Here is a 23818-nt window from a genome sequence, read left to right on the forward strand (position 1 = left end):
TTTAGAAGCTTTTTAGAGGTCATTCATGCATGCTAAATAGTCCTAGCATGTTCCTTGTAATTTTGAGTTTCCATGTGTGAAATGATTCCTTGCACATACATATAACTTGTTGCCCACTCTTTCCCTTGCATTCCACTTGTTTTGGTTAATTTTGTATGCTTAAAGGAACCCTAAAAGAATCTAAGAGGTGGCTGAAAAAAAAAAATTGTGCCAATAACTTGTACCAACTAGTACAAACCTTTTCCACTAAAAAGATTCCTTAAGGAACCACTAAGAAACGCCACTTGTCATCCTCTCTTCTCCTAAATTTTTAACCTAATTTTTGACCATCCACAAGTGCAAAACCTAAGCAACATATGGGCTTAATTTAAAAAAAAAAATTCGGACCCAAGACATATTAACAAAAAAAGAATTGCCGTGAAAAGAATAGAACAAAAAAAAAAAATTCTTGGACCAAAAAGGACTTGTTGCTAGACTTGTGGACTTGGACAATTACCTATGCATTTGGGAGTTGGACTTATGACATTTTGACCTTATTTTGGGACTTTAATTTTGGCTGGACCGAAACATATAAAGGACTTAATCAAGTGGACTAAACACTAACCTAATTCTAGTGCCTTTCTAGGATTACTCTTTGTGTGCTTCCTTTCTTTGATTGAGTCTTAATTTTTTGCTTGTCTTTCTTGGCCTCTTTTGTTTTGTCATCTTAAATTCTCTTTGAGTTTAGCCTTTCTTAATTGTGCTTTTCAGTTTTTTATTTCTTGGACTCTTGCTTTGGGTTGGTTTTAATTTCATTGTAGGTCAAAACCCACTCTAGTCAATTTTCACACCTTTGGTGGATTTGAGTGGAGGGGTGAACCGAATCCAAGCCTAGCCTTTGGAGGGACTTACACCACACATAAAGGAGTGAACAAACACTTGGAGAGGTCTAACACGTTTGTTCATTGTGAAGGAACCCATTTGGAGGAGTTTGAAGACTTGAATCTTTGTTTTACTTGATTTTTGCTTAATTTTTTCTCTCTCGGCCTCTTTGTGTTTTTTTTTGGCCTTAGCTTCTTATTTTGGTTTGTAATTTGGCCATTATTAAACCTCTTCTACTTGGTTTTAGTTCGTGTAGTTGAAGGTGATTTGAAAACCTTCACCTAGGACCTCGACTAGAACATGTTTTAAGTGCTTTCCTTTTGCATGTTTTAAAGCTTTTAGTAGTATAATTGCTTAGGACTTTATCTTTGTGCAATTACGTTTAGAAGGCTTGTTTTGCCTACTAGGGGTAACGTGCACACACTCACTTATTGCTTGTGTAAGAAAAGTAGCAAAAGGCTTAGTGATTTTTACTTGATAGGGCTTGGTTATTAAGTGATTCATTGTAGTCCACCTCCCCTTGAAAGTTCACTTTGTGCACTTAAGCCTTTCCTACCTATCTTGCACCTTGAAAACCTTTTTGTGAAAACCTTTTATCACTCACTTTTTGTGAAAACCATTTTCAATCCCTTTTTGAAAAACAATTTGTGAAAACCTTTTTCTTGATCAAAGATGAGTGATCATTCTAGTGTCCATGGTCATAATTCTCGTAGCACTAGGTCTAGTGTTAGGGATGAACTTAGGGAATTGAAAGAGTACCTAAGAAAAAAAGAAGAGGAAAATATAAAAAGAGAAGAAGAATTGAAAAGGAAAGAAAAAGAGTTTGAAAGAAACAATGAGGAAATAAAAAGATTACTTGAAAGATTAGTTGTGGGAGGAGAGGCTAGTGGTTCAAGACCAAAAGTCACTTCTCCTCAACCCTCAAGAGGAAAGGGGCATATGTATGCAAGTGCTCATGAGGAGGAAGGGCATCATACCCAACCTCCAAGTGATCTCTTCTTTAGTAGTCATCACAATGATGATTACTATCAAAGGCCCCCAAGACATCATAGAAATAGGGAGTCCTCCAATAGGGAACCTAACATCAATCTTCCCCCATTTCATGGCAAGGATAATGTTGAAAAGTAGCAAAAATGGCTCTGATACCACTTGATGGATTCCTTCTCCATGAAATGATGTAGGGATGAAGGAGAGGAAACCTTGCCCTTGATCTAGGTTCAACAAAGGTGGACAAAAGGAGGATATATGGTGAATGAAAGGAAGTTGGCGTGAAATGATGGTGTTTGGGCGGAAGCACTTAGGGTGGAGGTGTTTGGGTGCTCAAAGTTGGCTCACTCCAAGGTAGGTGGAGGCCACTCTAGGTTTCCTACCCTCCAAGGGTGGAGATAGGAGGAGGCTAGCCGAAACTAACCTAGTGACTAAGGAAGAGGATTTGAGGCACAAAAGGCTCACTCAAATTCATATAATCCAAAGTATTTACAAGTGGTGGGGTGTTGGGTATTTATAGGAGGGGAGGCATCTAGGGTTGCATTTGGAGTAGGCAAATGCATTCCAAATGAAATGCAAATGAACCCTAGATGCAACTTGGTGGCCAAGGATGGAATCTTTGGGTTTAGATTGGCTATATCTAGGTGCATGATAAGACCATGCAACCTTTGCCCTCCACTTGGGCCTAAGCCTTTCTAACACCAAAAATAGACCCAATAAGCACCAAAAATGTGTCACCCTCTAATTAACACCCTAGCCCAAAATTAAAAACCCTAATAATCTAGAGCACCCCATAATACAAGGGTAAAATGGGAAATACAAAAGAAAATAAATTCTAAGTCCTAAACACCCCAAAATACAAGGGTAAAATTGGAAATACAAGTAAAATAAATTGTATGACTAAAATACCCCAAAATACAAGGGTAAAATAGGAAATTAAAGACAAGGGCAAAATAGGAATAAATAAATGCTATAAAACCTAGGAGCTAAGGTCCAAAAATGGCCTTACTATCCCATTCCTCTTGCCTCCTTTAGTATATCACCTCTTGATCTTCTCGACCTTAGTGTTATTCCATCATTCCCTCCCTCTTGAAAAGGATTTGACCTCAAATCAAGAGGTTCTTTATGGTGGACGTCATGACCAACAAAAACATAAAAGTAAGCATGAGAGGTAATAGTATATGATATAGATGGAAAGTGCATCCTAAGAGGAGTGCCACTAAAAATGCTAAAAAGATTTTCGAAACTAAAAAGACTAGACTCCCTAATGCTAAGGATAGGATCCTCCCCATGATGAAGTCTAGGTGTATAACTAAAACCTAAAAAGGTAAAAAGACTAAAACTATAGCACACTAATGCATTAGTCCTAAAAACTAGAACATCTTGCCTAAAGTACCCTATGTGGTAACCTAGGCATTTCCTAGAAAACAAAGGAAATACAACTAGAAAATTTCCTAAGCAATTTTGGATTATATTATTTGTTGGATAGTTATGAAAAGAATTTGTCACAAGGAACCTTGAAGGTTCATATGTTATATCCAACAAATAATATATTCCATAAATTGGGTGCATTATTGACACAACTAAGGTAGGAAAAGTCCTACACAAAGGAAGGTTATCTACCTTGGGCACCACCAAGGAAGTAGCACAAGAAGTGGAACTAAGTGAAGTCCATTTCTTCTTCACTAAATCTTGAAGTTGAGATTCTTTTTCTTTAAAAAGGGTTTGTTTTTGAATCTCCACTTCATGACTAGTGGAAACATGGGAGAAAGAGTTGAGGTCTTGATGAATAAAGAGAGTTTCTTTTAAATCATTTTCAATGGGAAAGTGACTCTCTTCAAGCATAAGCCCTTTGGAGGAAACATTATCCTCCTTACTCTTCTCTAAGAGTGTTTGTTGTTTTTCATTTTCTAACCACTCTTGAACTTTTTCTATGCTTTTCTTCATTTTTTCTTTCTTTTCTATTTTCTTTTCTTTTTCTTTTCTTCTAAGTTCTTACTCTCTTTTTGTATTTTCCTCCTCATGCATACTCTTAGGGACTCTAACTTCTTTTCCTATTTGAGATCTAGTTGGAACAATCCTAGGTTTGGATCCACTAGTTTCTACCAACTTTGCAAGTAAATTTCTTATTTCCTCATTATTCTTTTCAAACTCTTTTTCTTTTTGTCTTAATTCTTCCTCTCTTTTTATATTTTTTTTAGGTACTCCTTGAGTTGCCTAAGTTCATCCCTAACACTATACCTAGTACTACAAGAATTATGACCATGTGCACTAAAATGATCACTCATCTTTGATCAAGAAAAAGGTTTTCACAAATTGTTTTCAAAGGGGTTAGAAAAGTTTTCACAAAGAGTGAGTGATAAAAAATGGTTTTCAAAAAAGGTTTTCAAAGTGCAAGATAGGTAGGAAAAGGCCTAAGTGTACAAAGTGAACTTTCAAGGGGAGGTGGACTACAAAGAATCACTTAATAACCAAGCCCTATCAAGTAAACATCACTAAGCCTTTTCTTCTTTTCTTACAAAACAATTTGGCACAAAAATAAAGTGTGTGTGTGCACGTTACTGATGTTGTGTATTTTACTCGTATTTTAGCACTTTAATTCACAAGAATTCATAGCATAATCATGCATATCTTTCATGTTTTTAATAAATTTTTATATCATTTTCCTATTTTATGCTTTTCTTGGTATGTGTTGTGTTTTCTCTGAGCAGGATCAAGATTTAAGAATTAAAGAGGAAATGCTGAGCTACAGGGAAAATCACGGCCGTGATTCTAAATCACGCCCGTGATTCACCAGAGAAAATCACGGCCGTGACTCCCAATCACACCCGTGAACGCCACTGACCCTTCATAGATGTGCTCCAGAGAAGATCACGGTCGTGATTCTCAGTCACGGCCGTGATTCACTTCGCGTCCCTGTCGCCACCGGCCCGAAACGGGCTTTCGGCATTCGCGAAGGATGGTTGGACTCGTTTATTTGTTTAAAAATAGTGGATTGCTAGAATGACTTATTCTCAAACTGAGACCTCGTCAAACGAGCAATTTTATTAAAAGGCTCACTAATCCATATTAATCCCAAGCGGGACCCTCCATGGATTAGTGGTTTTCACAAAAGGAGGGTTCGTGGAGTCGCCACCAATGTTTTACTCAAAACATTGGAAAAAGGGATAAGGCAATTGATTTAAAAATCAACTTTGGCCACTACAACCAGAGTTGGGTAAGGGAGTCGGTTACGCGTGGGGAAGGTGTTAGCACCCCACAGCGCCCCTTTCGGGTTCCCTATGACAGATTATTTTCTAAAATAACAGCGTAAAATTACTAAATTACCCCTATTTATTCTAAACAATTATGAATTGACTATCTACATGATGACAGTTTAAATATACACACAGAAAGCAGTAAAAGGAAGGATTGAAAGGAAACCTCTTGAAGCGTGCTTTTATATATTGCAAAGAACTGGGAAGCGTTTTGGCGTTCCCACGCTCTACAAGCCCGCTCCTCGCTCTCCTAGAACAAAATTTTTAACTAAGGGAATCAAAAAGATTTCCCCTCGACTAGGTTCGATCCTCAAGCAAAATGGCTCGGGGCTCAAGAACTTCGTCGGATCAACTCTCCGAGTGATTTCTAGGGCAGAACACTGCTCAAAAACCCCAGAATACTCAAGGAGAGGGTTCCAACTATGTTGAAAAAGTGTGGTAGGACGTCCAAATGGCCTCCTATTTATAGGAATGGGCCTCAATACGGCCTACAGGGGCAATACGGCCGTATTGAAATTTTTGAACTTCAATACGGTCGTATTGAAGTTCAATACGGCCGTATTGAAGTTCAGAAATTTCAATACGGCCGTATTGAATTCAATACGGCTGTATTGAAGCTTCAATACGGCCGTATTGATTTCAGTACGGCCGTATTGAAGTTTCAGAAACTTCAATACGCCGTATTGAGTTCACTGTGGCCATATTGAAGCTTCAATACGGCCGTATTGGGGTTCAGTACGGCCGTATTGGGCTTTTTCCCTCCACTTCTTTATTTTGAGCTATTCTAAGACCTCTAGACCTACAGAGAACCCTCCTAGGGCCTTCGAGGAGTCCTTCTGGCTGATTATCCTTCAGTCTTCGAGAGTCTTCAAGCTTTATTTCCGACCCGGACAATTTTAGGGGTCTACAGCTGCCCCCCCTTTACTTAGTCAAACGGTCTTTTGGTGTACCGGCTGACAAGTAAAGGAGTTGACCCAATTGTCCGGGTGATGTGCCGACCTTCTGACTTGTAATGTCTTCCGGTGGAAAATTGTTGAGTAGCCTCTCCAGGTTGTTGCATACCTTGGCGCTTCTGACAACCTCGGTAGCTAAGTTTAACACCAACGTGCCTCTGACGACGCTGATGGCTGAGTATTGTCTCTCCAGACCTTGAGTATTGTCTCTCCAGACCTCGAGTACTGTCTCTCCAGACTTTGTTTGAGTATTGTCTCTCCAGACTTTATTTGAGTATCGTCTCTCCAGACTCTGAGTACTGTCTCTCCAGACTTCGAGTACTGTCTCTCCAGACTTCGAGTACTGTCTCTCCAGACTTTGTTTGAGTACTGTCTCTCCAGACCTTGTTTGAGTATTGTCTCTCCAGACTTTGTTTGAGTACTGTCTCTCCAGACCTTGTTTGAGTATTGTCTCTCCAGACTTTGCCTCTCAAAGATGAGGTAGTTGAGTATAGTTTGTCTCCACAGTCCACAATGCTGCTTCGACGGTTTGTTTTTCTGATTTTGTGCCGCTGAGGGCTGGATAACGCAGGGATCCGTCTAGGGGATGTGCAGTCATTCATAGGTTCTTGTGTCCCAACTTGCATTGCTTAGTTGGTACCCATGGGAATTTTTGACTCCTTGGGGTGTAGACACAGATGCTCTCTGAGTTGAGCGATGCCTTATGTTTGGCTGACGTCCTTTTGACGTGAGTGGAGTATCCCGGTTATCCTTATTCGGGTGTCTCTCTTTGATTTTCTGATTGTGTTGCCTCTGTGTAGGCTGTTATCCACTGGGGGATTTTGTCGTTGATTTTGATTAGCCTCTTCTGTTAGGCGTATCGGCTTGACGTTCGATGTTTGGCTAAGAGCCGGATTCCACTTGGGGAATACTTATTGATATTTTTGATTTTCTTCTCCTTTTTGCAGGGATGCCTCTTGAGTAGGCGATTGGGGATTTGGGGATCTTATTGTGTCCCAGAGTATTATTTAGGAAGCCTCTACAGGCTTAGCCTCGCTCAGTGCTTTGAGTCGGAGAGCTATCTTCCACCGAGGAAGTGTTAAGTCCTTTGACTTGTATATACTGTTTGGATGATCGCACTTCCATTGGGGATTGCGTCGATTTTGCTTTGATAGCTCTCGCTGGGGATTTTTCCGTGAGCTTGAGCTGAGGTTCCCTCTGGGGAGTATCATTTCTGCGAGCCTCTCCAGGCTCAGTTATTCTGCATACTGTGGAGGATATGGAGTATTATTTTGGTAAGCCTCTCCAGGCTTAGTTATTTGGTACAGATTGTTTGTTGGATTTTCTATATCCTTGCCTTTTTTATTTTCGGCTTTTTCTGTATTTTGCCTTTTCTTCTGATTTTGGCTTTTTCTGTATTTTGCCTTTTTTTATGTTTTTGGCTTTTGCTGTACAGAAATTAAAAGTGTTAAAGAAATTAGATTTATGAGAGAGTATTATTTCGGCAAGCCTCTCCAGGCTCAGTTATTTTGTAGGAGTATTATTTCGGCAAGCCTCTCCAGGCTCAATTATTCTGTACGAGTATTATTTCGGCAAGCCTCTCCAGGCTCAATTATTCTGAGAGTATTATTTCGGCGAGCCTCTCCAGGCTCAGTTATTTTGAGAGTATTCTTTCGGCAAGCCTCTCCAGGCTCAATTATTCTGTATGATGCTGTTGATTTTCTGAATCTTTGTATTTTGCTTGCTGCTGTCATACACAAGCAATTTTCTATTTTTCTATTTTATGCAGTTGCCTCATGATAAGGTCTTTGAATGTGCAACTAATGTGTGTGATGCACAAATGTAATACAATTTTATTTTTGTTCATTTATTTAGAAAAGTGAGTGGCTCTCCCTGTCCTCTTCTTCTTGGAGGACTTTTTGTCATTGACGCGAGGGAGTATTTTTGTGAGCCTTTATGCAGGAGATTATGGATTTTACAGGAACCCCTCCAATTTTCTTTTATTGACCGATTATTAAGAGTTTCGTACAATTTTTAGAAACATCAATTTAAAGGCATAATCACAAGGTCAAGAAAGAAAAGAAACAAATGGATATTTTATTGATATTCACAAATGTTTATACAGAAAGATTTACAAAGGGAATTTCTGAAGAATGGCTGGCCAGGGTAGGCTATATACATTGGGCTTAACAATTATATCTGTAATTGTTGCTCTTTACGTTCCCCTAATTGCTTCGGCCTGAGCCAGGAGTGTAGATGCTGCAAGATGCTTGCTTCTAGAAGATAATCACTTGAACCGCCTTTCGGTTTTCGGTTTAAGCGATCGTTGCTTGCTTTGCTTTTACATCTTATTCTTTTGCCCCTAACTTTTGCTTAGGACGTATCCTAACGGGGTAAATTTGCCTTTGTTTTGCCTAGTACCCTTGTACTGGCAGGCTTTTTATTTTGCCCTAACTTTTGCCTAGGACGCCCTTTTTGGGTTTTCATCCTAGCGGGCCTATGCAAGCAACGTCTTCAAGCATAGTACTTCTTTACCACGTCAGTGTTGACTAAGTATCGAAGTTCTTCTCCATCCATGTTTGTGAGGATCAATGCTCCTCCTGAGAAGGCTCGTTTTCCCACGTATGGTCCTCCGTGATTTGGGGCATACTTTCCGATTTTGTCCTTTTGAGTTGGTAGTAATTTCTTCATTACCAACTCTCCCTCATGGTAGACTCGAGGGTGGACTTTCTTGTTAAAAGCCTTTTTGATCTTCCTCTGATAGGCTTGACCATGGCATATGGCGTTCAGCCGTTTCTTTTTGATAGGGTTCAACTGGTCATATTGGCTTTGAACCCATTCTGCCTCGGAAAGTTTTGTTTCCATGATTACCCTTAGATAGAATATCTCGACTTCGATGGGTAGAACTGCCTCCACCCCATAAACGAGTGAGAATGGAGTAGCTCCTGTAAATGGACGTACTGAAGTCCTATAGCCATGAGGAGCGAAGGGTAACATCTCGTGTCAGTCTTTAAATGAGACAACCGTCTTTTGCACTATTTTTTTGATGTTCTTATTGGTTGCCTCGACTGCCCCATTCATCTTTGGCCGATATGGGGAAGAGTTGTGGTGTTGGGTCTTGAATTCTTGGCACAGTTCTTCCACCATTTTGTTGTTCAGATTAGATCCATTATCAGTGATGATTTATTTCTCCATGCTTCCACTAGATTATTCTAAAATCTTTTGGGACAAGAGAGAAAAGAAGGAAAGGGTATATTTTTCAAAAGTTTGTGTTTTAGAGGGGATTATTTTTCAAAAATGGTTTTTGTAAGAATGGATGGCCAAGGTAGGCTTATGTGTTTAGGCTTGTTCGATTAAACACTTTATGAAGTTAAGCACATCTTTGTTATTAATGATTGTGCTTTGACAACTTAGATAGCTTTTCTTGAGCCCCTTGTTGAATTCAATTGATGGTACCATCATGGATTTATTTTGTTTTTTGATTGTCCTTATTTTTGCCTAAAACACCCTTTTGTGGCGTTTTAGCGGACCTTTGTTTTTGTTTATTATTGTAACCCTAACTTTTGCCTAGGTCACCCTTTTGTGGGATTCCTAGCGGGTCTTTTTATCTTTAGGATTTCTTTATCCATGATGGCACTTATTGAGGCCAAGAAAAGGTGCTCCAAGTTGACACACACACTTCCACATAAAAATGATGTGGGTTTATTATTATTAAGATGATTTTAACCTCATTCATGTTTATTCAAACAGGGTTAAAAAAAAATGTGGTTTAGAATTTTATTATAAGCAAGAAAAGAAGCAATGAGAAAGAATGATTTTATTATAATCATAGTGGAAGCATGTGTCCTTATTTCATCACTGATATGGGTCCCAATGTTGACCTCTTTTATCTCTCGGCCATGCCCCAAATTTATAGTCTCCAATTTCTCTTGACGAGCTTCTTGATCTAGCAATCTTTGCAGATCCGGAGAAGTGGTTTCCTCATCACTGTCCAACTCAACCCTTTCACCTTCGGATCCCGGTCAGAGCGAACAATTACAGACATAATTATTTTATTGGTTCTGTTTAGGTTTAGAATTATTAATATTGATGAGGAAAGAGAGAAAAGAACAAAAGAGAGAGTGATGTGTGAAATGCCTCTTTATTGATATATGTAAAATGTACAAAAACCCTTATTTACATGAAAAGGTTCTCATGATCTCGGGTACTGATCATGAGTCCCTAAAAGAGAAATATGAAGGGGCCCTATCGTGGCTTGTTCTTCTCTCTATTCCTGCTTTGGCCGAAGATTCTTGCTCACGTCGGGCGCTGTTGAATCAAAAGTGATCCACCCGGCATCAATAAGGCTTTGGACCTTATATTTGAGAGCTCTACAGTTCTCCGTTGAATGCCCCGATGCCTCCGAGTGGTATAGGCATTTATCTTGTGGTTTGTACCACTCGGGATAAGGTGGATCAATCTTCTTTAGTGGAACGTAAGCTAGAAGACGTGCTTCCAATAGCTTCGGCAGGAGGTCGCTATATGTGGTCGGAAGTTTATCAAACTTCTTCACAGGGTTGAATTGCGACTTTCCTGACTTCGAAGTGGAAGAAGATGAGGAAATGGTTATAGCATTGACTCCTCCTTCCCTCTTCTTCCCAAAGGTCTTCTTAGCTTTAAATGATTGGGAAGGTTTAACTAGCTTCCCACTTTTCAGCTCTTGTTCCACTTTTCCTTCAACATGATGGGACTCATGGTCACTGTGCTCAGCCCCTTGTATGTTGTGGTGACTCATGAGTTCCATCATTTGCGCCATTTGCTCTTTGAGCTGTGAGAGCTCAGCTGTAAGCTCCTTATTTCGTTCCTCCAACGCGTCCATTTTCTTGTTGAGCTGAGAGAGCTCGGTTGTGAGCTTCTTATTTTGTTCCTCTAGCACTTCCATTTTCTTGATTTTCTTTGCGCGTGTGAGGACAGAGAGATGACCAACCACTTTCTAAAATGAATGTTTATTCTAATTAGCTTATTTATGATATGAATACACTCTTGATGTGAGCTTGATAATCTTTCATCTTTGAGGCGCTGCCTTTTTAAGATGAAAGTTTATCACCCTCCCTAGGCTATTATCTCTCCACAACGGAGAATCTCAATAGTCACGGTTCTCTTTCACTCACATCGAGAGGGTATTAGTGAACCTATAAATGATGATGAGGATGCATGAGGTATTATTGATAATGATGCCTATGCTCCTTACTTTTATTATATTTTCACACATGATTTTTCCTCTCATGTCATGGTATTTTCATGCATGGGGATTATTCTTAGACCTTATCACGAGGTTATTTATTAATGCACAAACAATTGCACATAAGCATTTACACAAACAATTCACTCATCCACGAACAGTCACGAGCGAATCACGAGGTAGGGGTCTCCTGCAGAAAAGTGCATATTCAAGGAGGATCTAACTGTTCTCACTTGGTCAAAGGCCCCCAAGGTGCCCCCATTATAGGGACCCAATTCCTCTCGTCGTAGGTCGATGGAAAGTTCCAACGCACCGTCGGACTCAAGTTCATGGTTATCACCTTGAGTGATGTTTTCCGACAACGGTCTACGGGCACCTATAGACCCATTCGACAACCGGCCGTACTAACATCCACTCCCTATGGTTAATCACTCATGCCCCCGGGTATAGAGGGAACTGTTGTGTGCAAAGGTTTGTGTGCAGTTTTTATTTCAAACAATTGCGTAAATTTAAAAATACAACAGTTATTAAAGCCAAATAGATAAACATGTTATCATACAAGTGAGGGGTAATGAGGTAATTTTAACTATTATTTGTTAAAAATAATCTGTCACTAAATGGGACTGACTCTCGAGGCTTCCCCAGCAGAGTCGCCATCTGTCGCCACCGGCCCGAAACGGGCTTTCGGCATTCGCGAAGGATGGTTGGACTCGTTTATTTGTTTAAAAATAGTGGATTGCTAGAATGACTTATTCTCAAACTGAGACCTCGTCAAACGAGCAATTTTATTAAAAGGCTCACTAATCCATATTAATCCCAAGCGGGACCCTCCATGGATTAGTGGTTTTCACAAAAGGAGGGTTCGTGGAGTCGCCACCAATGTTTTACTCAAAACATTGGAAAAAGGGATAAGGCAATTGATTTAAAAATCAACTTTGGCCACTACAACCAGAGTTGGGTAAGGGAGTCGGTTACGCGTGGGGAAGGTGTTAGCACCCCACAGCGCCCCTTTCGGGTTCCCTATGACAGATTATTTTCTAAAATAACAGCGTAAAATTACTAAATTACCCCTATTTATTCTAAACAATTATGAATTGACTATCTACATGATGACAGTTTAAATATACACACAGAAAGCAGTAAAAGGAAGGATTGAAAGGAAACCTCTTGAAGCGTGCTTTTATATATTGCAAAGAACTGGGAAGCGTTTTGGCGTTCCCACGCTCTACAAGCCCGCTCCTCGCTCTCCTAGAACAAAATTTTTAACTAAGGGAATCAAAAAGATTTCCCCTCGACTAGGTTCGATCCTCAAGCAAAATGGCTCGGGGCTCAAGAACTTCGTCGGATCAACTCTCCGAGTGATTTCTAGGGCAGAACACTGCTCAAAAACCCCAGAATACTCAAGGAGAGGGTTCCAACTATGTTGAAAAAGTGTGGTAGGACGTCCAAATGGCCTCCTATTTATAGGAATGGGCCTCAATACGGCCTACAGGGGCAATACGGCCGTATTGAAATTTTTGAACTTCAATACGGTCGTATTGAAGTTCAATACGGCCGTATTGAAGTTCAGAAATTTCAATACGGCCGTATTGAATTCAATACGGCTGTATTGAAGCTTCAATACGGCCGTATTGATTTCAGTACGGCCGTATTGAAGTTTCAGAAACTTCAATACGCCGTATTGAGTTCACTGTGGCCATATTGAAGCTTCAATACGGCCGTATTGGGGTTCAGTACGGCCGTATTGGGCTTTTTCCCTCCACTTCTTTATTTTGAGCTATTCTAAGACCTCTAGACCTACAGAGAACCCTCCTAGGGCCTTCGAGGAGTCCTTCTGGCTGATTATCCTTCAGTCTTCGAGAGTCTTCAAGCTTTATTTCCGACCCGGACAATTTTAGGGGTCTACAGTCCCAGCTTTTTAAGTTTTATGTTTTATTTTTATTTTATCTTTGTAATTTTTTATCTTGGTAGTTTTACCTTTTTACCCTTTTAGGTTATAAATTAGATGAGGTTAGCCTAGAACGAGGATTTTTGTTTCGGAGACAGTTTTTTTAGTTTTTGACACTTGGAGAAGGTGGGGCGCCTGTGCCATCGACTCTAAGGTTTGCTTTTCTTTTATTCTTCTTTTCTTGGAGAACTACTATGAACTCCTGTGAGTAGTTTCCCTTTTTCTGGGATCAGGGCTTAGCCTCTGAGAACCTCTTTATTAATGCATTATTCAGTTTCTTAATTTTATTCCAATTCTTGATTTGTTCTTTTATATTTTATATATGAACTTTAACATTATTGTTTTCATAATAACATTAATTAAGGATGAACTGAGAGGAGAACTTGATTATAATTATGATAAACAATTAATCTTAATTTTCATAATCATAGATAATTAGGGATGAACTGAGAGGAGAACCTAATTATCGGAACCTAAAGGAACAGACTTGAGTGTTGAATCACGAGAGTTGATTTAAGCTTTCGAGGAGCAATAGATTAACAAAGATCTTAATGGGTTTAATTGAACGTAATTACCACGAGAGTAGGGATTAATTTTAATTAAACACGTCCTCGTAGCCTGAGAAGGTGCAAGGATTAAATTAGGTTAAGACTACCTTCAAGATGGAATAGAATTAATTAATGAAAATAATAGTTCAATATTGTTGGAACTCTTTGTGCGAACCCTAGATTCCCGGAAATCTCCTTATCTTATCTTAAAGTTTTATCTTATTCATTAATTGCATTACTATCTCTTTTACCAGCGAATCTGATCTTATCATCTCAAAACAAACATTCTATCTGTTTTAAAATTCAAATTAAAATACTAGTAATTCTAGGTCAAACACGTAGTCCCTGTGATTCGATATTTATTACTTGACGACAACCGTACACTTGCGGTTTTCCATACATCAAGTTTTTGGCGCCGTTGCCGGGGACTACGTCTCTTGATTTAAATTACAATTATTTTAATTCGAATTTTTTTTTTTTAAAAAAAAAAAAAAATAAATAAATAAATAATTTTTTTTTTTTAGTGTTTACTTCTCCAATTCAGATTTCACGGGTCACTTTCTTTTTTTTTTGCAGTGCCTTAGGGTTAATGCAAAAGAGATCTCTACGTCTTGGGAAACCAACACCACTTGATCCTGAGATTGAAAGAACTCTCCTGAGAAGGAAAAGAAACCTTTCTAGAGAATTTGACATGGCTGCACAACGAGATAATTTACCGCTTCGGGATTACTCTGCACCCGTAGCTCGTGGGATACCTGGAGGGGAGATGCAAACTGGAGCTACTGTACCAGCTTCTCTGGTGAATATGCTCAAACAGAACACCTTTGGAGGACTACCATCAGAAGATCCTAATGACCACTTAGAGGGGTTCTTGGAAATCTGTGAGACCCAGCAATTTGATGATGAAGTTTCTGATGGAATGCGACTCCGCTTATTCTTACTCACCTTGAGAGATAAGGCAAAGGTGTGGCTAAGAACAGTGCCTAGAGAAAAGATAGCAACTTGGGAATTATGTGAAAGAGCTTTTCTAGAGAAATTCTTTCCTCCTTCTAAAACTAAAGAATTGAGGAAGAAAATCACTAATTTCCAACAAGGCACTGGAGAGACTATTTATGAAGCATGGGAGCGGTTCAAAGGATATCTTCAAGCATGCCCACAACATGGCTTCAACCGTTGGCTTACCATCCAATTTTTCTTTGAAGGATTGGACCAACAAAGCACCATGATATTAGACTCAGCAGCTGGAGGATCTTTCATGGGGAAACCTATTAATGACTGCATGATTATTTTGGAAAATGTAGCCTCAAATCACAGCCAATACAGTGAAAGAGAAGTCACAGCAAGGAAAGGAACTCCGGGGCGATATGAAGTGAACAATATTGAGTTACTCTTAGCAAAATTTGATACTCTTAATCAAAGATTAGACAAGATGGAAAAAGCTAAGGTTAATTCAGTGGCTACAAATCAAGTATGTGACCTTTGTAGGGAACAAGGGCACACTGCAGTAGATTGTACCTCAATTTTTACTGGAGAAAAAGAAGATACTACTGAACAGGTGGCAGCTTCTCATAATTTCTATGACACTCCTCGAAGAGAGAAGAGTAATCCATATTCCAACACATACAACCCTGGTTGGAAGAATCATCCTAACTTTTCTTGGAAGAATAACCCAGTTCAAGGAACTAGCAATCAGCAACCTAATTTCCGTCCGTCCAATCACTTCATTAATGGGGAAGGAAATCCAGTACAGACACCCTCAATTCAACAAAGTGTTTCAAGATTAGAAAACCTTATGGAGAATTTTGTCACTAATCAAAAACAGACCAATGATTCAATGGCAAATTCTATTCAAAACCTTGCTGTCAAGGTTGAGAATATTACTCTCCACAACAAGATGCTGGAAAATCAAATTGCACAGTTGATGCCTAGTTCAAACAATTCTCCAGGTAAGTTCCCAGGTAAAACAGTTGCAAACCCAGCTGAAAATGTTAATGCTGTTACTTTAAGGAGTGGGAAGAAATTAGACGGACCTGTGTCTAATCAAAATGATAATATTGAGATTGATGAAGACGCTTCTCCTATGGTTGAAAAACCTGAAAAAGAGAGATTAGAAAAAGAAAAAGTATCTTCATCAAAGCCTCAAACTGTTTATCACCCTCCAATTCCTTTTCCTCAAAGGTTAGCAAGGACTAAACTTGATAGACAATTTGAAAAATTTTTAAATATGATCAAACAAGTGTATGTAAACATTCCATTTGTAGAAGCTCTACAACAGATGCCTACATATGCTAAATTTCTTAAGGATCTTTTAGCTAACCGAAGGAAATTGGATGATAGAGAGACTGTTACATTGATCCATCATAATTTGCCCAAAAAACTTAAGGATCCTGGTAGTTTCTCTATACCTTGTCTCATTGGAAATCTAAGGTTTGAAAAAGCCTTATGTGACCTTGGGGCAAGTATCAGTTTAATGCCTTTATCAATTTGCAAGAAATTAGATATGGGAGAATTAAAGCCTACAGCAATGTCAATCCAGTTAGCAGATAGATCTATAAAATATCCCATAGGAATTTTAGAAGATGTTCCAGTTAAGATAGGTAAATTTTTAATTCCGGGAGATTTTGTTGTTTTAGAAATGGAAGAGGACAAACAAATACCAATCATACTAGGTAGACCATTTTTGGCTACAGCAGGCGTGATAGTAGATGTCAAACATGGAAAATTATCCTTATCCATTAATGATGAAACAATGGAATTTAATATTGCTAAATCTGTTAGACAACCTTCTCTTGAAAATATTTGCTGCAGGGTTGATATATTGCCTAAAGACATGGAGGAAGAAGTCATGAGATCTATTTTGAGGGATCCCTTGGAGAATTTTCTAGTTGGAGGAAAGCACATAGATCTTGAGGGGATTCAACCTAATTATGCTTGCTTGATCGATTCAAGTCCCCCGTGTAAAGAAAAAGATCCTCTAGTAGAAAGTCTTCTTGAGTCTTCAACAGATTGGCAAGAAGAAAACTCTCCAAAGTTAGAACTTAAACCACTTCCTTCATCTTTAAGGTATGAGTTTTTGGGGGCTAATTCCACTTATCCAGTCATAGTAAATTCAGCTTTAAATGAAAAAGAAACTGAAAAACTTCTCAATGAGTTGAGAAAATTTAGAAAAGTTATTGGATATACTATGGCTGATATAAAGGGAATTAGTTCTTCATTTTGTATGCATCGCATCTTCTTGGAGGAAGGATCCAAACCTTCTGTTGAAGCTCAAAGAAGACTAAATCCCAAGATGAAAGAAGAGGTAAAGAAAGAAATTTTGAAATTATTGGATGCTAAGGTAATTTATGCTATATCTGATAGTCCTTGGGTAAGTCCAGTTCATGTGGTTCCTAAGAAAGGTGGGATGACAGTAGTTAAAAATGATAATAATGAATTAATTCCCACAAGAACTGTGACTGGGTGGCGTATGTGTGTTGATTATAGAAAATTAAATAATGCCACTAGAAAGGATCACTTTCCCTTACCTTTTATTGATCAAATGCTTGAAAGGTTAGCAATGCATTCATACTTTTGTTATTTGGACGGATACTCCGGTTTTCATCAAATCCCTATTCATCCATTAGACCAAGAGAAAACTACTTTTACATGTCCCTATGGTACTTTTGCTTATAGGAGAATGCCTTTTGGCCTATGTAATGCACCTGCGACCTTTCAAAGATGTATGACTGCAATCTTTAGTGATTTATTAGAAAAAGAGATGGAAGTTTTCATGGATGACTTTTCAGTTTATGGTATTTCCTTTGATGACTGTCTATTAAATCTAACTAAAGTATTGCAGCGTTGCTCTGAAGTGAATTTAGTCTTAAATTGGGAAAAATGTCATTTTATGGTACAAGAAGGAATTGTCTTAGGACACCTAATATCTGGGAGAGGAATTGAGGTAGATAGAGCAAAAATAGAAGTAATTGATAAATTGCCTCTTCCAATTGATGTTAAAGGTGTTAGAAGTTTCTTAGGGCATGCCGGTTTCAACCGAAGGTTTATTAAATATTTTTCAAAAATCTCTAAACCATTATCTAATCTACTTGTGAAAGAGGTACCTTTTAACTTTGATGTTTCTTGTAAGAATGCATTCTACAGGTTGAAAGAAGCTCTCACTACAGCTCCTATTCTGCAAACTCCTGACTGGAGCCTTCCTATTGAAATCATGTGTGATGCAAGTGACTATGCTATAGGAGCTGTATTGGGACAAAGAAAGGACAAGAAGGTTCATGCTATATACTATGCCAGCAAGACTCTTGATGAAGCCCAAGCCAATTATGCAACAACAGAAAAAGAATTGTTAGCAGTCGTCTATGCTTTTGAAAAGTTCAGATCTTATCTTGTGGGGTCTAAGGTTATTGTTTACACAGATCACTCTGCCCTAAAGTATCTTTTTAATAAAAAGGATGCTAAACCTAGGCTCCTCAGATGGATTCTCCTTTTACAAGAATTTGATTTAGAGATTGTGGACAGAAAGGGAGTAGAAAATGTAGTAGCTGATCATCTCTCTCGACTTCCACAAGACCAAGCAACAAAGGAGGAACTCCCTATTAATGACAGCTTCCCAGACGAAAAGCTTTTAGCAGTTGTTGTGAAAAACAGTCCCTGGTATGCAGATTATGCGAATTACTTAGCATGTGGAGTCCTTCCTGAAGACTTTAATTATCAACAAAAGAAGAAATTCTTTAGTGACCTTAACAGCTTTATTTGGGATGAACCTTACCTATATAAGAGGTGTAGAGATGGTATCTACAGAAGGTGTATCTCAGAAGAAGCAGCTCCTCACATCATTCACTCATGTCATTCTTCCGCATATGGAGGGCATGCTAGTACGTCAAAAACTGCAGCTAAAATTCTACAATCTGGGTTTTACTGGCCAAACTTATTTAAGGATACTTGGAAGATGGTAAATTCTTGTGACCAATGCCAAAGATCAGGGAATATATCCAGGAAACATGAAATGCCATTAAATGGGATTTTAGAAGTAGAAATTTTTGATGTATGGGGAGTAGATTACATGGGACCATTCCCAAGTTCTAAAGGTTACAAGTTCATATTAGTTGCAGTTGATTATGTGTCCAAGTGGGTAGAAGCGATTCCCGCTCAAACGAGTGATTCAAATACTGTCATTAAACTCTTCAAAAGAATTATATTTCCAAGATTTGGGGTCCCAAGAGCTGTGATCAGTGATGGAGGCTCACATTTTATTGAAAGAAAGTTTGAATCTCTCTTAAAAAAGTATGGAGTCACTCACAAGGTTGGTACACCTTATCACCCTCAAACAAGTGGACAGGTAGAAATATCCAACAGAGAAATCAAAAAGATTCTTGAGAAGACTGTATCTACAACAAGAAAGGACTGGTCTTTAAGATTAGATGAAGCTCTTTGGGCCTACAGGACTGCTTACAAAACACCTATTGGCATGTCTCCATTTAGGCTGATTTATGGCAAATCTTGCCATCTTCCTGTAGAGCTAGAACACAAGGCTTTGTGGGCAATAAAATACTTCAACTATGACCTAAAGGATGCTGGAGAAAAAAGGAAATTGGAACTCAATGAGCTTGATGAAATCAGATTAGACTCATATGAAAATGCTAAGATTTACAAAGAAAGAACAAAGAGGTGGCATGACAAGCATATACATAGAAGAGAATTCAAGCAAGGGGACTCGGTGCTATTATTTAATTCCAGACTCAGATTGTTTCCTGGAAAACTGAAGTCAAGATGGTTAGGGCCTTTTACAGTTCAAAAAGTATATCTCTATGGAGCTGTAGAAATCAGAAACGATAAAGGCGACATATTCAAGGTCAATGCACAGAGATTGAAGTTATATTTCCATGGGGAACACTTAGAAAAATTATACTCTATGGTTCTTCAGGAACCTACTCAAGCATCATGAAAAAAAAAAAAAAAAAAAAAAATTTCAGAGTTCCAGAGAGAATCACGACCGTGATTCTAAATCACGGGCGTGATCTTCTCTGGAAAATTTTTTGGAAAACCCCAGAGAGAATCACGACCGTGATTCTAAATCACGGGCGTGATCTTCTCTGGAAAATTTTTTGGAAAACCCCAGAGAGAATCACGACCGTGATTATAAATCACGGGCGTGATCTCCTCTGTTTGAATTTTTGAAAACTCACAAAGAGAATCACGGCCGTGATTTCCAATCACGCCCGTGATTCCCTGCTGACGCTCAACAGATACAACCCGTGATTTTTGAAATTCCCCTTTCCCTTATATATTTTTCCCCCTCCTTTTACATTCTCACTTCTCTCAAACTTACGAACTCTGCCCATTCTCTCTTTTCTTCTCTCCCAAACCCTAGCTTCTTGTCGCCACCGGCCCGAAACGGGCTTTCGGCATTCGCGAAGGATGGTTGGACTCGTTTATTTGTTTAACCATAGTGGATTGCTAGAATGACTTATTCTCAAACTGAGACCTCGTCAAACGAGCAATTTTATTAAAAGGCTCACTAATCCATATTAATCCCAAGCGGGACCCTCCATGGATTAGAGATTTTCATAAAAGGAGGGTTCGTGGAGTCGCCACCAATGTTTTACTCAAAACATTGGAAAAAGGGATAAGGCAATTGATTTAAAAATCAACTTTGGCCACTACAACCAGAGTTGGGTAAGGGAGTCGGTTACGCGTGGGGAAGGTGTTAGCACCCCACAGCGCCCCTTTCGGGTTCCCTATGACAGATTATTTTCTAAAATAACAGCGTAAAATTACTAAATTACCCCTATTTATTCTAAACAATTATGAATTGACTATCTACATGATGACAGTTTAAATATGCACACAGAAAGCAGTAAAAGGAAGGATTGAAGGGAAACCTCTTGAAGCGTGCTTTTTATAAAAAATGAACTGGGAAGCGTTTTGGCGTTCCCTCGCTCTACAAGCCCGCTCCTCGCTCTCCTAGAACAAAATTTTAACTAAGGGAATCAAAGAGATTTCCCCTCGACTAGGTTCGATCCTCAAGCAAAATGGCTCGGGGCTCAAGAACTTCGTCGGATCAACTCTCCGAGTGATTTCTAGGGCAGAACACTGCTCAAAAACCCCAGAATACTCAAGGAGAGGGTTCAAACTATGTTGAAAAGTGTGGTAGGACGTCCAAATGACGTCATATTTATAGGGAATAGGCGCAATACGGCCTACAGGGCCAATACGGCCGTATTGAAATTTTTGAACTTCAATACGGTCGTATTGGGGTTCAATACGGTCGTATTGAAAGTCAGAAATTTCAATACGCCCGTATTGAGTTCGCAGCGGTCGTATTGAAGTGTCAATACGGTCGTACTGACTTCAGTATGGCCGTATTAAAGCTTCAATACGGCCGTATTGAGTTCAGTACGGCCGTATTGGGCTTTTTCCCTCCACTTCTTTATTTTGAGCTATTCTAAGACCTCTGGACCTACAGAGAACCCTCCTAGGGCCTTCGAGGAGTCCTTCTGGCTGATTATCCTTCAGTCTTCGAGAGTCTTCAAGCTTTATTTCCGACCCGGACAATTTTAGGGGTCTACAGCTGCCCCCCCTTTACTTAGTCGGACGGCCTCTTGGTGTATCGGCTGACAAGTAAAGGAGTTGACCCAATTGTCCGGGTATTGTGCCGACCTTCTGACTTGTAGCGTCTTCCGGTGGGAAAATGTTGAGTAGCCTCTCCAGGTGGGTGCATACCTCGGCGCTTTTGACATCCTCGGTAGCTGAGTTTACCTTCTCCAAGGTCAACTTCACTCGACGCTCGAGCCGGAAGTTGGACATCAACGCACCTCTGATGACGCTGATGGTTGAGTACCGCCTCTCCAGGCTTAGCTTCACTCTTTGTTTGAGCCGGAAACCAAGCACCTTTGCGACGACGGTGAACAGTGTGAGTTTTGCCTCTCCAGGCCTTGCTTTGCTTGTTGCCCAAGCTGGAAGCTGTGAGTACCGTCTCTCCAGGCTTAACTTCACTCTTTGTTCGAGCCGGAAGCTAAGTACCCTTGTGACGACGGTGAGCAGTATGAGTTTTGCCTCTCCAGGCCTTGCTTTGCTTGTTGCCCAAGCTGGAAGCTGTGAGTACCGTCTCTCCAGGCTTAACTTCACTCTTTGTTCGAGCCGGAAGCTAAGTACCCTTGTGACAACGGTAAGCAGTGTGAGTTTTGCCTCTCCAGGCCTTGCTTTGCTTGTTGCCCAAGCTGGAAGCTGTAAGTACCGTCTCTCCAGGCTTAACTTCACTCTTTGTTCGAGCCGGAAGCTAAGTACCCTTATGACAACGGTAAGCGGTGAGTACCCCTTTTCCAGAGATAGCTTCGCTCATTGTCCGAGCCGGAAGCTGCATACCTCCGTGTTTGTGACGACGGGGTAGCGTGAATATCTCCTTTCCAGGGATTCGTGATGATTTTGTCTCCACAGTCCACGATGCTGCTTCGACGGTTGTTTTTTGATTTTGTGCCACTAAGGGCTGGATAACGCAGGGATCCGTCTAGGGGATGTGCAGTTACTCATAGGTTCTTGTGTCCCAACTTTCCATTGCGTAGTTGGTTCCCACTGGGGAATTTCTGATTCCTTTGGGTGCAGACACAAAGATGCTCTTTCTGATGTGAGCGGTGCCTTATGATTGGCTGACGTCCTTTCGACGTTGGTGGAGTATCCCGGTTATCCTTGTTCGGGTGTCTCTTTTGGTTTTTGATTTTGCTGCCTCCGTGTAGGCTGTTATCCACTGGGGGATTTTGTCGTTGATTTTGATTAGCCTCTTCTGTTAGGCGTATCAGCTTGACGTTCAATGATTGGCTGAGAGCCAGATTCCACTTGGGGAATGATCATTGATTTTTATTTTCTTTCTCCTTTTGCGGGGATGCCTCTTGAGTAGGCGACTGGGGATTTGGGGATCTTATGTATCCCAGAGTATTATTTAGGAAGCCTCTACAGGCTTAGCCTCACTCGACACTTGAGTTGGAGAGCTATCTTCACTGAGGAAGTTTAAGTCCTTTGACTTGGATATTCTGCTTGGGTGATCGTACTTCCATTGGGAATGTCGTCGATCTTGTTTTGATAGCTCTTGCTGGGGATTTTGAGTCCAAGAGCGTGAGTTGAGGTTTCTCTGGGGAGTATTATTTCTGCGAGCCTCTCCAGGCTCAATTATTTTGATATGTGGGGGATGAGGAGTATTGTTTCGGCAAGCCTCTCCAGGCTCAGTTATTCTGTGCAAACTGGTTGTTGGGTTTTCTGTACCTTTGCCTTTTTTATTTTTTTTTTGGCTTTTTCTGTATTTTGCCCTTTTTTATGTTTTTTGGCTTTTACTGTACAGAATTTTAAATTGCTAGAGAATTTTGAATTTAAAAGTGGCAAATTTCATTAAAAATGAATTTGTACAAGAAAAATTTGGGAAATGGGGCTAAGCCCAACCAAATTAGTACATGAAAAAGCACTAAAACAGAAGCCAGTCTTCACTCCTCTGCTGGCGGGTCCTGTGGCGAGTCAGGGAAGCGGCGATGCATCCAGACGGAGAGGTTGTCGAACCCCTGCACCAAGGTATCTAGTCGAGCATCGGTACTCTGCTGCCATGTACCGACACTATGCTGAAAAGCATCGAATCGCGTGTCGATGCTCTGCTGAAAAGCATCGAATCGCGTGTCAATGCTCTGCTGTAGTGTGTCGAAGCGGGCGTCAAAGTATCCTCTGTCCGACCGTGATGTGCTAGCCTCTGGCTGCGGGGTGTCGCCTCCCTCAAAGTCGAGATTGTTGAGGAGGTCGTCGAAGGTCTCGAGGCCATCTACTCGCACAAACCCCCCTCCTGGCGATCTAGCGATGATCTTCATGTTGATCAGGGTGGAGGCACCAATCAACTTTGGCGCCAACGCCCCTGGCTCCGCACCATCGGGACATCCCCATGTCTCCGCCAGCTGTGAGAGGAGTGGGGCAACCAAGATGTACCCCTGTCTGGACTCTCCTCCCTCTCGTATCCCAAACTTCTTCACGTGCTCAAGGAAGAAATATCCAGGGTTGGCCTTCCGGCCGGTGGCCATGCAATATAAGGCCAGCAG

General features: G+C 40.2%; 1 non-coding gene across 1 annotated transcript; it reads right to left on the bottom strand.

Annotated features, from left to right (window-relative positions):
* Positions 1-14814: 14814 nt before the first annotated feature.
* LOC145949447 (small nucleolar RNA R71) lies at positions 14815-14921 on the bottom strand. Its single transcript, XR_014427654.1, has one exon. It is a non-coding gene; the product is annotated as a small nucleolar RNA R71 (small nucleolar RNA).
* Between the last annotated feature and the right edge of the window lie 8897 nt (positions 14922-23818).

The sequence above is a fragment of the Cajanus cajan genome, chromosome 6 (genome assembly GCF_000230855.2).
Source record: "Cajanus cajan strain Asha chromosome 6, NIPB_CcT2T_4, whole genome shotgun sequence".
Lineage (NCBI taxonomy): Eukaryota > Viridiplantae > Streptophyta > Magnoliopsida > Fabales > Fabaceae > Cajanus > Cajanus cajan.